This window comes from Petaurus breviceps, unplaced genomic scaffold (assembly GCF_028583685.1).
Source record: "Petaurus breviceps papuanus isolate PSGF00001 unplaced genomic scaffold, PetGlider_PUasm1.0 90865, whole genome shotgun sequence".
Classification (NCBI taxonomy): Eukaryota; Metazoa; Chordata; class Mammalia; order Diprotodontia; family Petauridae; genus Petaurus; species Petaurus breviceps.
Window position 1 is genome coordinate 3,061,081 of NW_027187367.1, and position 14,073 is coordinate 3,075,153.

The window sequence follows — 14,073 nt, forward strand, 5'->3', positions numbered from 1 at the left end:
AAATATGACCTCAGACACTTAACACTTACTAGTCCTGTGACCTTGGGCATCACCTAACCCCAATTGCCCTCCAAAAAGCAAAAAAAAAAAAAAAGAGAGAGAGATAAACAGATCAGAATAGAAAGATTAAGAGAAATAAAAGAAGAGAAAAAGTTAGGTAAGTATGGAAAGAGATGATTAGATAGCTAGATGATAATGAAGATTCCTTCCTGCAAGAAATGGAGGGAGACAGAGACAAAAAAACAATAGTGAGATCCCCAAAGGAAGGGGCCTTCAAACACGTGATGGACTGTCACTAGTCAAGGAAGAGTTAATTGCAATCCTGACTAGAGACAAGACTATGACCAAGATGGCTCTTCAGTGTCACTTGACCCTAATATTGACCCGACCATTAAGTGTTGCCTATTGCATTTCATACCTTCCCCCTCAACCTGACCTATGAAATTATCTTAATCTCTTACCTCTGAGATTTAGCCTAAGCAGCCTCCTTCTACCTCTGCCATGTCCCAACTCTTCCCACTTTAACTCCAGTCACCTCCCTAAAGAACTTCCTTGATTCCAGGTGACCATAATTATCATGAACTTTTCATGATAATCATGAATCTTTCATTTTCCTTCCAGTTTTTTCCATTGCTGTGTTTGTTCTGGCTCTCCAACTAGACCAAAGATTTTTCAAGGACATGGATCATGTCTCTCATTTCTTTACTCTGGATCATTTCAGTGGATTTGCATATAGTGTAAAAGAGAATTTCTGAACCAGGCTCAGAACAGATGACTAAATCTGGCCATTTGCCCCAAGTTGGTAGACTGGTTATAAGGGAGAACAGGGTAAAAGTGTGTGACTCCCAGAAACTCAAATGCCAAGCAGATACCCTATACACAAATACTCCAGGTCATGAACCTCATTTTCTTAAACAAAAGAATTTTTTTTACTACTATAATTTTTTGGTAATATCACTATCATCTAAAAAGAGCAGAACATAGGAAAAGAGGGGGGACCACAGTGCATGTTCTTCCCTTTACTTAAGCAATTAATCAGGACATCTTGGGTTTTCTTACTCAGATTTCTTATCAAAAGGGTGGAGGATGGTGGTGGTAGTTAGCAGAGTTAAAGAATGGCTACTGTATGTTATATAATATCATCTCTATAGGAAATGGGTGTCAATGGAGAGATAGGTGAATGAATTGCATCACTAAATAAAAAAATACCCTCATCTGTGTTTTAACAAGTTCACAGGCACAAATTTTAAAAGCTTGAGAAATATCTCAACTCTCTCTCTGTCTCTGTCTCTCTGTGTCTCTCTGTCTCTCTGTGTCTCTCTCTCTGTTTCTCTGTCTCTCTGTCTCTGTGTCTGTCTCTGTCTCTCTGTCTCTATCTCTGTCTCTCTCTGTCTCTCTCTGTCTCTGTCTCTCTCTGTCTCTGTCTCTGTCTCTCTCTGTCTCTCTGTCTCTGTCTCTGTCTCTGTCTCTCTCTCTCTCTCTCTGTCTCTCTGTCTCTCTCTCTGTCTCTCTCTCTCTCTCTCTCTCTCTCTCTCTCTCTCTCTCTCTCTCTCTCTCTCTCTCTCTCTCTCTCACTCTCTCTCTCTCTCTCTCTCTCTCTCTCTCTCTCTCTCTCTCTCTCTCTCTCTCTCTCTCTCTCTCTCTCTCTCTCTCTCTCTCTCTCTCTCTCTCTCTGTCTCTCTCTGTCTCTCTCTCTCTCATTTTCCAGAGTCCAGAGCAAAGCTAGACCATGAATAATAAAAGCTCCCCTGGAGGTTTTATCCTCCTGGGCTTCTCTGAACACCCCAGGTTAGAAAAAACTCTCTTTGTGATAGTACTGACTTCCTACTTCATGACTCTGCTTGGAAACACACTCATCATCTTACTGTCTATCCTGGACTCCAAACTCCACACTCCCAGGTACTTCTTTATTTCCAACCTCTTGTTCCTGGATCTCTGCTTCACCACAAGCTGTGTTCCCCAGTTACTGTCCAACCTCTGGGGTCCAGAGAAGACCATCAGCTTTAATGGCTGTGCCATTCAGCTCTTTGTGTTCCTGGCCCTAGGGACCACTGAGTGTATCCTCCTGGCTGTCATGGCCTTTGACCGCTATGTGGCAATTTGCCAACCTCTCCATTATGCCATCATCATGCACCCCCGCCTTAGCCAGAGACTAGCAACTATAGCCTGGCTCATCGGACTATTGGAGTCTGTGCTCCAGACACCACCCACTCTTCGTTTACCATTCTGCTCCCACAGAAGAGTAGATCACTTTGTATGTGAAGTCCCAGCCCTCATCTGCCTTTCCTGTGAGGACACCACCTACATGAGATCCAGATGGCTGTGGCCAGTGTCCTCATCCTGGTTGTGCCACTGACTCTCATTTTGGTGTCCTATGGTGCTATTGTCCAGTCTGTGCTAAAGATTAACTCAGCAGTAGGACAGAAGAAAGCTTTTGGGACCTGCTCCTCCCACCTCCTGGTGGTCTCCTTCTTCTATAGTTCTGCTATCATTGTCTGCCTCCAACCCAAGAACCCTATGCTCAGGACAGAGGAAAATTCTTTGGTCTTTTCTATGCTGTGGTGACTCCTGCACTAAACCCTCTCATATATACCCTGAGAAACAAGGAGGTAAAGGGAGCATTTGGGAGGCTGTTGAGAAGGAGACATCTCAGGGGAGAGCTGAGACATTAAGACTGAGAGGTTTCTGGAAGTAGAAGGATGTTTCCAATGCTTTTCAATTTCACCTGGAATTTCAACTGACCCAACCACCAACTCAAAACATAACCTCAAAATTGGGAAAGGACTCTGTTTGGGATGAGAATCTTTTACATATATGAAATCATGACATATCTAACTTCCTTTTATTTTCCTTCTCTATCCTATATCCATCGTTTTGCTTTCTTTGTCTTCAGGTTAATTTTTATGCTATATGATATTCCCTGATTTCTCTAGCTCTGTTTTAACTGGTCACCTCTTGCCATTTCTGTCTTCTATCTCCAACTACCATCTCTTTCTCTGTTACCACATGAATTTTCTTTGACCTGGAAATGAAGGAAGTGGGTTAGATGGCTTCTGAACTTCCTTCAGACTTGAAATCTCTGATCCTATGATCCTGTCAATTTTTTCAATGATATCTACATTTTTATTCCTATTTTGCTTCCTCATGGTTTTTCCTCTTCTGCAACTCCTTTTTTTTTACCTTAATGGAAAAGAAATTACAGATTCACAGATGGTCTCTTGGCATAGATAGAAATTATCAATCTAATTTGACTGGTACTGGCCAAAAATACTCAATAAGCTATATACAGACTTTTCTTTTTTTCCTTTTATTTAGCTCTTTTTTTAAAGCAATTGGGGTTAAGTAACTTGCTCAAGGTTACATGGCCAGTTATTTCTGGGTGTGGTGCTAAGTATCTTAGCCCAGATTCAATCCCAGGTCTCCCAGCTCTGGGGCTGGCGCTCTTACTCACTGTGCCACCTGGCCACCCCTAGCTTTTATTTTTTAATTCAATTTTATTTTTATTTCGGAATTCTTTCCCTCCCACTTACCCTTTCCCAAGGCATTGAGAAGGCAAGATAAACAAAACCTGTTACATATATGTATAATCAAGCAAAAAAAAAAATTTCCTGTATTAGTGTAATGCCAAGCAAAGGCAACTTCCCAAGGTTCAAAATACCAGCATAGGTGCTCTCTGTTTTATTCAGAGAAAAGTTAAGAACTGAGAAGATCAAAATATGACATCATTCAAAATACAGCATTTACTAAGTGTGATTCAATAATCTCCAAAATACAGCATTTACCAAGTGTGATTTAATCAAGTACTACTCCACCCCTGGACATTACATTCATTTAATCAATTACAAAGTCCTTCTTCTAAATACTACTCCACCCCTAGGCTGTACATTCATTTAGTCCATCACAAAGCCCCTCTTCTCAAATGGAGATTAGTTTCCAATCATAAGTAAAATACATTCATTTGTTCAATCATAGCACAAAAAGGTCAAAAGTTCCCCACCCTTGGATCACAATTGAATCTACCCCCAGAGTTACAACAATCTTAATCACAGCATTTAATAACCAAATGGAGGTCTTTTCTTCATCTTGACCAGAGGCAAGTTCTCAGCAATTTTTGTTCCTGGGGAGACAAAGCTTAGCAAGGCCACAAGATACATTGCCAGTCTCTTCATTAATTCATTCTCTGTCTGCAGAATAGTCCTAGGACCCCTGAAAACATTAGCAAAACCCCCTTCCAGGATTTCTGTAAACATACAACAAGAAAATCCTTCTTCAGGGCTTTTGAACAAACAGCAAGGTTCCCAGGCCTCTGTAACAACAAGACTGTCCTTCACCAGTGGACAAATCTGGCAAAACAACATCAAAACAGACAGACAAAGTACCAGCATAACAGCCATGTCTACTCAGTCCTTGGCAGCTCTGGGTGGCAGCTCTCAAAAGTCCTGGGCAATTCAAAGTGGCCCTCAGCAATCCTCTCAGTCTCTCTCTGCCTCCAAGATGCTGCTTCCAAAAAGTTCTTCTGCCTCTCTCTTTTCTTGTGTCTCTCTAAATTTATGTCACCAGCTCCTTCCAGTTCAGCCCTCTCTTTTCACATAGACAAGTCCATCCCATGAGTGGGATTCACAAGCTCTGGATTTTAACACAATCAAACCAAAAACCAAGCCAATACAGGGGGATCTTTAAATTCAATTACTATTACAATTAGCCATGCCCAAGTAAAGGAAATACGCTTCAAATCTGCACTCTGAGTCCATTAGTTCTCCATATGGATCATTTTTCATCATGAGCCCTTTGGAATTGTAGTGGATTCCATTACTTGGAATACAGTTCCCGAGTCTTTCAAAGATGTTTGTCTTTTGAAAGGAAAAATAAAAGTGCTGCAAGTAAACCAGAAAAAAAAAAAAAGATATTTGTCTTTGGCATCTTGTTATCATTGTGTACATTGTTATCCTGGTTCTGCGCACTTCACTTAATATTAGTTCATGTGACTTTGCAAGTCCTTCTGAAACCATCGCCTTCAATATTTCTTACACCACAATAATCACATTCATAAACATACCCATTTCTCAATTTTTGGATAGCCCCTCAATCTCCACTTTCTTGCAGACTGGAGACATTGGACACAACACAAAGAGCTGCAATGAACATTTTTGTACATATACATAATTCTCTCTTTTTTTAAATCGCTTTGGTATATAACCTTTCTCACAGACTTTAAATAAAAGAGAACCCATTTATTAATTGAAAATGATAGAGTTGGAAAGGACCTAAAAGATCATCTAGTTCAAACCCCTTATTTCACAGATGAGGAAAATGAGTCTTAGAGAGAGAAAAAATGATTGTATGAGTGATGGCCCAAGATCAAGACAGCTAAGCCATATGGAGGATAGAGAACTTGCCTTTGAGTCAAGAAGACCTGAATTCAAATCCTTCCTTAAACACTAGCCTTGTGACTCTGGGCAAATCAGTGAACCTCTCTCAGCCTGTTTTCTCATCTATGAAATGATGGGGTTGAACTCAATGACCTCAAAGACCCATTATATCTCCAAATCCATGATCCTAAGTAGCAGCACCATGAGTCAATATTTGCTTGCTTCCAGGCTCATTACTATTCCAATGTTCAATAACTAGCATTTATATAACACCTAAGATATGTATATATTATCTCATTTGATCCTAACAACACCCTGGAAGGTAGGTGCTATTATTATCGCCATTATGCAGATGGAAAAACCTGATGCTGACAGAAGTTTAGTGACTTGCCCAGGATCACACAACTAATATCTGAGGCAGGATTTGAAGTAAGGTCTTCCTTACTACAAGTCCAGCATTCTATCTATTATAACATCTAGCTGCCTGAAGCACAGAAAACTTCACTAACTTGCTTAAGATCACATAGGAAGTCAGGAAGTCTAAAGCCAAGCCTCTTACCTCCCAACATAACCCTTTCCCTATTGTACCTGCCTACTTTTAAACAATAACCAAATTCCCAACTATTATATGGTATAGGGTCATATAATGAAGGATAAGGGGAGAGTCATATGATCTCTTGCCATTCTGCTGTATGAAACGCCTTCAGAATATTTCGAAGGGCATAAGTATAAATGCAAAAGTCTAACACAATTTCTAAAAAGGCTACTGCTTAGAAGTTTCTCTAACCAGACTTCACTAGATAGCCTGATAATACGGATTCTCTTGCCCTCTGCTGGTCAGGTAAGGTATGGCACCTGGAATTCCTTCCTAGCCCAGGGCTTGATTCTCAGTGTGATTTGGTTCATGAGTTGATCTCTGATCCTCCAAACTATAGAGAAAAATCAAAGGAACCTTTATGTGGACTTGCCCCTTACTTTTTTCTTTTGGTGTTGTTGGCATTGATCTTCCTCTTTAAGGGTATAAATAGTGCCCTTTCTAATGTGGTTCATTGAGACTACTGTTTTAAAGAGGCTCTAAAAAGATCTTTGCCTGAAAAAATTTGCTGTCTCACCCAAGACTGAGAGTGTTGTTGTCTGGCTTGCAGGACGTAGGTTTTTGCTACTGCTATTGTTGCTGTTGTTGTTTTTGTTATTGTTCAGTCTTTCAGTCATGTCTGAGTCTTCCTGACTCCATCTGGGGTTTTCTTGGGAAAGATACTGAAATGGTTTGCCATTTCCTTCTCCAGCTCATTTTACAGATGAAGAAACTGAGGCAAATAGGGTCAGGTGACTTGCCCAGGGACACACAGCTAGGAGGAAAATAGAAGGCCACAACTCAGACCCTATGACTATTCTTGAGCCTTACAAGAGACATCTACTTAGCTTTATCTCTGTGCCTTTTGCCACTACTTTAGACTTCATTGTTGTTTTGATTTCTTTTTCAGTCAGTCAACTAGCACTATGATAAGTACTAAAGATACAAAGAGAGGCAAAAAATTATCCTTAGTCTCAAGGAGGTCATAGTCTCTTTGAAGAGATAACATGCAAACACCTGTGTAAAACAAAAAATATGTAGGGTAAATTGAGACTAGTCTCAATGGGAAAGCACTAAGATTAAGTGAGACTGGGAAAGGCTTCTCACACAAAATAGGACTTCAGCTGAGACTTGGGGAAGGCTAGAAAATACAGATGAGGAAGAAGAATATTACAGGCATGACAGAGAATAACCAAAAATGATCAGTTAAGATGGAATGTTCCAGGAATGTTCCATAACCATGAAGAGGCCAGTGTCCCTGGGTTACAGATAATGTGAAGCAGAATCAAGTGGAAGAAGACCAGAAAATGGAGGCAGTGCCAAGATGGAGGAGTAAAGATAGGAACTCACCTGAATTCTTCTAAATTCCCCTCCAAACAATTTTAAAATAATGCCTCAAATCAAAATCTAGAATGCTAGAACCAGCAAAAGATTGGGGAGAAATAACTTTCCAGCCCAAGATAATTTAGGAGGTTGGCAAGAAAGGTCTGTCTCACAGGGGTGCTGGTCAGGCCTGCCATGAAGTGTAATACAGGTCATGCACTGGCAAGCCAGCAGGAAGCTTTGGGAGCAGCTGCATCAGTAGTAGCAGCAGCTTTGGAGACTCTCAGCTGATAGACAGTAAGAATTATAGACAAATGCTCAGAAAGAAATTACAGGAAACCCTTTACTGACACTGGATGACAAAAGGGACTGAAACATTTGCACTGCCCTCCACAGTTCCAGTGATAGACATAGGGGGAAAGGAGCAGTAGTCCATGAGGGGAACAGGGTTCCTAGTCATAGTTTTAGGGCACAGAAAAGTATTTTTGGTTGCTTACAAAGGAACAGAGGCTCTGGTCTCAGGTTTAAGGTAGAAAGGAGCACCAGCAGTAGCACCTTTAGGAGAGCAAGAGCCCATCTTATTTCCAGGAACATAAAAAATGATAGCATTTGAAGCTGCACTAAAAAAAAGTAGGGGCTCTGGTCACAGACAAGAGTACAGGACACTAGAGTAATGACCACACCTCTCCTTAGATCATCCCACCCAGGAAGAATGAAAAACCTCCAGATTCCCAAAGTTAACTCAGAAAACAGCAGCAAGAAAGGCCTGAAGCTTTGGATGGTGCCCCTTCAACCCTGGGAGGAGAGTCCAGCTAAGTTATGTCAAGAAATAGGTTGGGGGGAGGTGGGCGGCCAGGTAGCACAGCGAGTAAGAGCACCGGCTCCAGTGTCAGGATGACCTGGAGATAGAATCCTGGGCTCAGACACTTAGCACCCACCCAGAAACACCTGGCCATGTAACCTTGAGCAAGTTACTTAACCCCAATTGCTTTGGGGCGGCCAGATGGTTCAGTGAGTAAGAGCACCGGCTCCAGTGTCAGGATGACCTGGGGATCAAATCTGGCCTCAGATTCTTAGCACCACACCCAGAAATAACTGGCCATGTAAACTTGAGCAAGTTACTTAACCCTGATTGCTTTAAAAAAAAAAAAAAGAAAGAAAGAAAGAAATAGGTTGGGAAAATTAGCAAAAAAATTAATAATAATCTGACCATAGAAATTTAGTATCTTATATTTTTTTTGAGGGCAGTTGGGGTTAAGTGCCTTGCCCAAGGTCACACAGCTAGTTTTTGTGTTAAGTATCTGAGGCTGGACTTGAACTCAGGTCCTCCTGATTCCAGGGCCAGTGCTCTATTCACTGCACCACCTAGCTGCCCCAAAATTTAGTATCTTTTTATCAAGACACAGAGTCAGAAGACAACAAAGTAAGAAATGCTGCATCCAAACCCTCAAAAAAAATATGAATTGGTCACAAACACAAAAAGCCTTCCTGGTGATTCTTAAACAGGGTTTGAGAACTCAAATAAGAGAGGTAAAGCAAAAATTTGGAAAAGAAATGAGAGTGAAGCAAAAAAAAAATTAAGAAAAGAAAATCAACAGCTTGGTAAAAGAAGCACAAAAATTACTGAAGAAAATAATAACTTAAAACCAGAATCTGGGGAGCCAAGATGGTGGAGTAGAAACAGGACTTCCTCAGGGCTCCTGTTCCAACATCCTCCAATTCATGTAAAAAAATGACTCTAAACAAACTTTGGAGTTACATAACCCACTAAATGACACAGAGAAGCTAACCTCCTGCTGAGGACAGTCTCGCAGGCTAACAGGAAGGGGTCGGCTCAGTGCTCTGGGAGGTTTTAGCCTCAGGGAGGCCACAATCAGCCACCAGCTGGAGGGACTTCAGATCACCATAGATGCTAAGGACAATGTGAGAAGTCAGTTCATTGTGGACTTTGGTACCTGGGAGTTCGGGAGTGCAGTCAAGCCTTTGCCCCCGGTGTGAGAAGCAATTGAGACATGGCAACCATCCAGCCACTGCCACATGACTGCTTCAGAGCTCATCGCCTGCAGATTGTAGGGGGACCAAGTGATCAGTCTGAGGGGTTATCTCTCTTGCTTTAAACTGCTTGGATCTGGATCACTGTCTGGGGTAGAGGTTCTGGGATGAATGACCAGTGTGCCAGAGAGTGTTGAGGCTTCAGAGAGGGCAGCCAACTAATAGTTCCAGCAGCTGAGAAAACCCCAGTGATTTGGGACAAATCTCCCCACTCTGGTAGCAGAGTTCTACTGTGGCAAAAAGCTCAAAAATCAAGTATTTGAGTGGCAACATGAGCAAGAGAGGGAAGCAAGGCAAGCACAGTGGTCTGACTTTGGATTTCTTTTTGGGGGACAAAAAGAATCAAAGCATGGAACAGGAGGAAGACACTGAAGTCAGAACTCCTGCAAAAGAATAAGCTGCTTACAGGCCATAGAGAAGCTTAAGAAGGATTTTGAAAATCAAATAAGAGTAGTAGAGGAAAAATTGGGAAGAGAAATAAGAATTATGCAAGAAAATTATGAAATGAGAGTCAACAACCTGACTGAAGAAAATAACACCTTAAAAAATAGACTAACTCAAATGACAAAAGAGGCTCAGAAAGCCAATGAGGAGAAGAATGTCTTAAAAACCCAAATTTGCCAGATGGAAAAAGAATCTCAAAAGCTCACTGAAGAGAATCATTCCTTCAGAATTAGATTGGAGCAAATGGAAGCTAGTGACTTTATGAGAAATCAAATACTATTAAACAGATCTAAACAAATGAAAAAAATAGAAGGCAATGTGAAATATCTCATTGGAAAATAGATCCAGGAGAGATAATTTTAAAATTATTGGACTACCTGAAAGCCATGATCAAAAAAAGAACATAGAAATATTCCTTCAAGAAATTCTCAAGGAAAATTGCCCTGATTAGGGGCGGCTAGTGAACTAGGAGCAGTGAACCTGAGTTTAAATCTGGCCTCAGACGCTTAACACAAAAATTAGCCGTGTGACCTTGGAAAAGTCACTTAACCCCAATTGCCCTCTAAAAACAAAAAAGCAAACAAAAAAATTGCCCTGATGTTCTAGAACCAGAGGGAAAAATAGAGGTTGAAAGAATCCACCTATTACCTCCTGAAAAAGATCCCAAAAAGAAAACTCCTAGGAATATTATAGCCAGGTTCCAGAGTTCCCAGATCAAGGAAAAAATATTACAAGCAGCCAGGAAGAAACAATTTGAACATTGTGGAAACACAATCAGGATAACCCAGGATCTGGCAGCTTCTACACTGAGGGATCGAAGGGCTTGGAATATGATATTCTGGAGGTCAAAGGAGCTGGGATTAAAACCAAGAATCACCTACCCAGCAAAACTGAGTATCATGTTTCAGGGGAAAATATGGTCATTCAGTGTAATAGAGAAATTTCAAGCATTCTTGATGAAAAAACCAGAGTTGAATAGAAAATTTGACATTCAGATACAAGAAGCAAGAGAAGCATGAGAAGGTAAACAAGGAAAAGAATTCATAAGGTACTTATCAAAGTTGAACTATTTACATTCCTACATGGAAAAGTGACAATTGTAACTTATGAAACTTTTCTCAGTATGAGAATAGTTGAAGGGAATAGAAATGTATGTATGTATGTGTGTGTACATATATATATATATAAACATATACATAAATATATAAAACATACATATATATCTATATAGGAGGATATATGGGCATATGAATACATATGAGTGTGTGTGTGTATATATATATATATATATATATATATATATATGTATAGGTATACATAGACAGAGGGCACAGGACCTATTTAATAGGAAGGGATGATACTTAAAAGGTGAAATTAAGAAATGAGAGAGGAATATAATGAGAGGAGATGGGGTGAAATAGAATGGGGTAAATTATCTCATAGAAGAGGCAAGGGAAAACTGTTACAATGGAGGGGAAGAAAAGGAAGGTAAAAGGGAATGAGTCAACCTTATTCTTATTGAATTTTGCTTGGGGAGGGAATAACATACACACTAAATAGGGTATCTCACCCTAGAGTGGAGGGAAAGAGGATGAGAGGGGGGATGATGGAAGGGAGGGTAGGCTGGGGGGGGGGAGGGGAGGGAAGTTGGAAGCACTCACTTTTGAAAAGGGACAGGATCAAAGTAAATAATAGAACTAGTGGGGAGTGGGATAGCATGGAGGGTAATAAACTCAGTGTTTCACAGTATATCCACTATGGAAATGTTTTGCATAGCTACACATGTACAACTTTTGTTGAATTACTTATCTTCCCAGTAAGGGTGGGTGATGAGGGAGGTAGGGAAAGAATCTGAAATTCAAAGGTTTAAAATCAAATGTTTAAAATACATACTAATAATAACAAAATACATAATAATAATACAATAATAATAATAATAATATTAGTTTACATGCAACTGGGAAATAGAATATACAGGCACTGGGGCATAGAGATCCACCATGCCCTACTGGAAAGTCAGAGCAGGGGATGAGGGAAGATATGGGAGAGAGCAGATTAGGGGAGGGATTATTCAGTGGGATTGCTGTTTTGGGGTGGTGGGTAGGGGAAAAATGGGGAGAAAATTTGCAACTCAAAATCTTGTGGAAATGAATGATGTAAACTAAAAAATAATAATTAAAAAAAATAGCATTGGTCAAATGGAAAAAGAGGTACAAGAATCCACTGAAGAGAAGAACTCATTAAAAGAGTGAAATGGCCAAATGAAAAAAGGAGTACAAAGTTAACTGAAGAAAATAAATCCTTAAAAATTAGAATTGGACAAGTGGAAGTTAATGACTCCATGAGGCATCAAGAAATAATAAAACAAAATCAAAAAGAATGAAAAAAATAGAAGAAAAATGTGAAATATTTCATTGGAAAAAGAACTAACCTGGAAAAGAGATCAAGAAGAAATAATTTGAAAATATTTGGACAACCTGAAAGCCATGATAAAAGAGCCTAGACATTACATTTCAAGAAATTATTAGGGAAAACTGCTCTGATATACTAGAACCAGAGGGCAAAATAGAAATTGAAAGAATCCACAAATCACCACCTGAAAGCTCCCAAAATGGAAACTACCAGAAATATTATACCCAAATTCCAGGGCTCCCAGGTCAAGGAGGAAATATTGCAAGGAGACAGAAAGAAACAATCCAAATATCATGGAGAGACAGTCAGAAAAACACAAGATTTAGCAGCTTATTCATTAAAGGATCAGAGGGCATGGAAAGTGATGTTCCAGAGAGCAAAGGAGATAAGATTACAGCCAAGAAAAGCCTACCCAGTGAAACTGAGTACAGTCATTCAGGGAGAAAAACAGAAAATTAGTAAAATGGAGGATTTTCAAGTATTCCTGATGAAAAGACTAAAGTTGAATGGAAAATCTGACTTTCAAATACAAGACTCAAGAGAAGTATAAAAAGGTCACAAGGAAAGATAAATCATAAGGGATTCAATGAGGTTAAATTGTTTACATTCCTTTATGAGAAAATGTGACTCCTAAGCACTATCATTATTAGGGCAGCTAAGAATATGCATAAACAGTGAGTTGTGAGTGGACTATGATGGTATAATTTCAAAAAATAAAATTAAAGGGTGAGAAAGAAAGATCACTGGGAGAAAGGGGAAAAGAGAATAATAATGTGATAAGTTATTTCACATGAAAAGTACAAAAAAAAATTTTACAGTAGAGGAGAAGACAGGAGTGGCAAACAATGCTTAAACCTTACTATCATCAAAATGGACTCAAAAAAAGAATAACATAAACACTCAGTTGGGTATAGAAAACTAGCTTACCCTACAGGGAAGTAGGAGGGGAGGGAATTAAAGAAGGGAGAGGGCTGATAAAAAGGATGGCTGATTAAGGGAGGCAGTGGTCTGAATCAAAATAAACTTTTGAGGAGGGACAGCTGAGAGAGAAAGAGATAAGCAGAAGAAAAAAGAAGAAGAGAAACACAGTAATCATAACTATAAGTGTGAATAAAATGAATTCACCCATAACAAAAGCAAATAGCAAAAGGGATTAAAAAACAGAATCTGACAATATGTTGTTTATTAGAAACACACTTGAAACAGAGACAGAGTAAAAATAAGGGTCTGAAACAAACTCTATTACGCTTCAACTGAAATTTTTAAAAATCAGGGTAGCAGCCATGATTTCAGACAGAGTAAAAGCAAAAATACACATAATTGAAAAAGACAAAAAGGAAATGATATTTTGCTAACTGGTAACACACATAATGAAGGAATAGCAATACTAAACACATATGTATAAAAAGGCATAGCATCCAGATTCTTAAAGGAAAAGTTAAATGAGTTACAGGAAGAAATAAACAATAAAACTAAACTAGTGGAGGACCTTAACTCTCCCCTCTCAGAACTAGATAAATCTAACCAAAAAATTAACAAAGAAGAAGTTAAGGAGATGAGTAGAATTTTAGAAAAGTTAGATATGATAGACCTCTAGAGAAAACTGAATGGGAATAGAAAGGAAAATACTTTTCCTCAACTGACTTGGTACTTTCCCCAAAACCAACCATGTATTAGGACATTAAAAACCTCACAACTAAATGCAGAAAAGCAGAAATATTAAATGCATCTTTTCAGATCATGATGCAGTAAAATTGCATTAAATAAAGCATTGTGGAAAAAGAGATTTAAAAATAATTGGAAACTAAATAATCTAATCCTAAAGAATGAATGGGTCAAAGAACAAATCAGAGAAACAATCAATAATTTGATAAGAAGAATGACAACAATGAGACAACA

General features: G+C 39.3%; 1 pseudogene; it reads left to right on the top strand.

The window, feature by feature from the left end:
* The first annotated feature begins 1,729 nt into the window (after positions 1-1,729).
* On the top strand, positions 1,730-2,672 carry LOC138150184 (olfactory receptor 2H2-like; annotated as a pseudogene).
* The last annotated feature ends 11,401 nt before the right edge of the window (positions 2,673-14,073 follow it).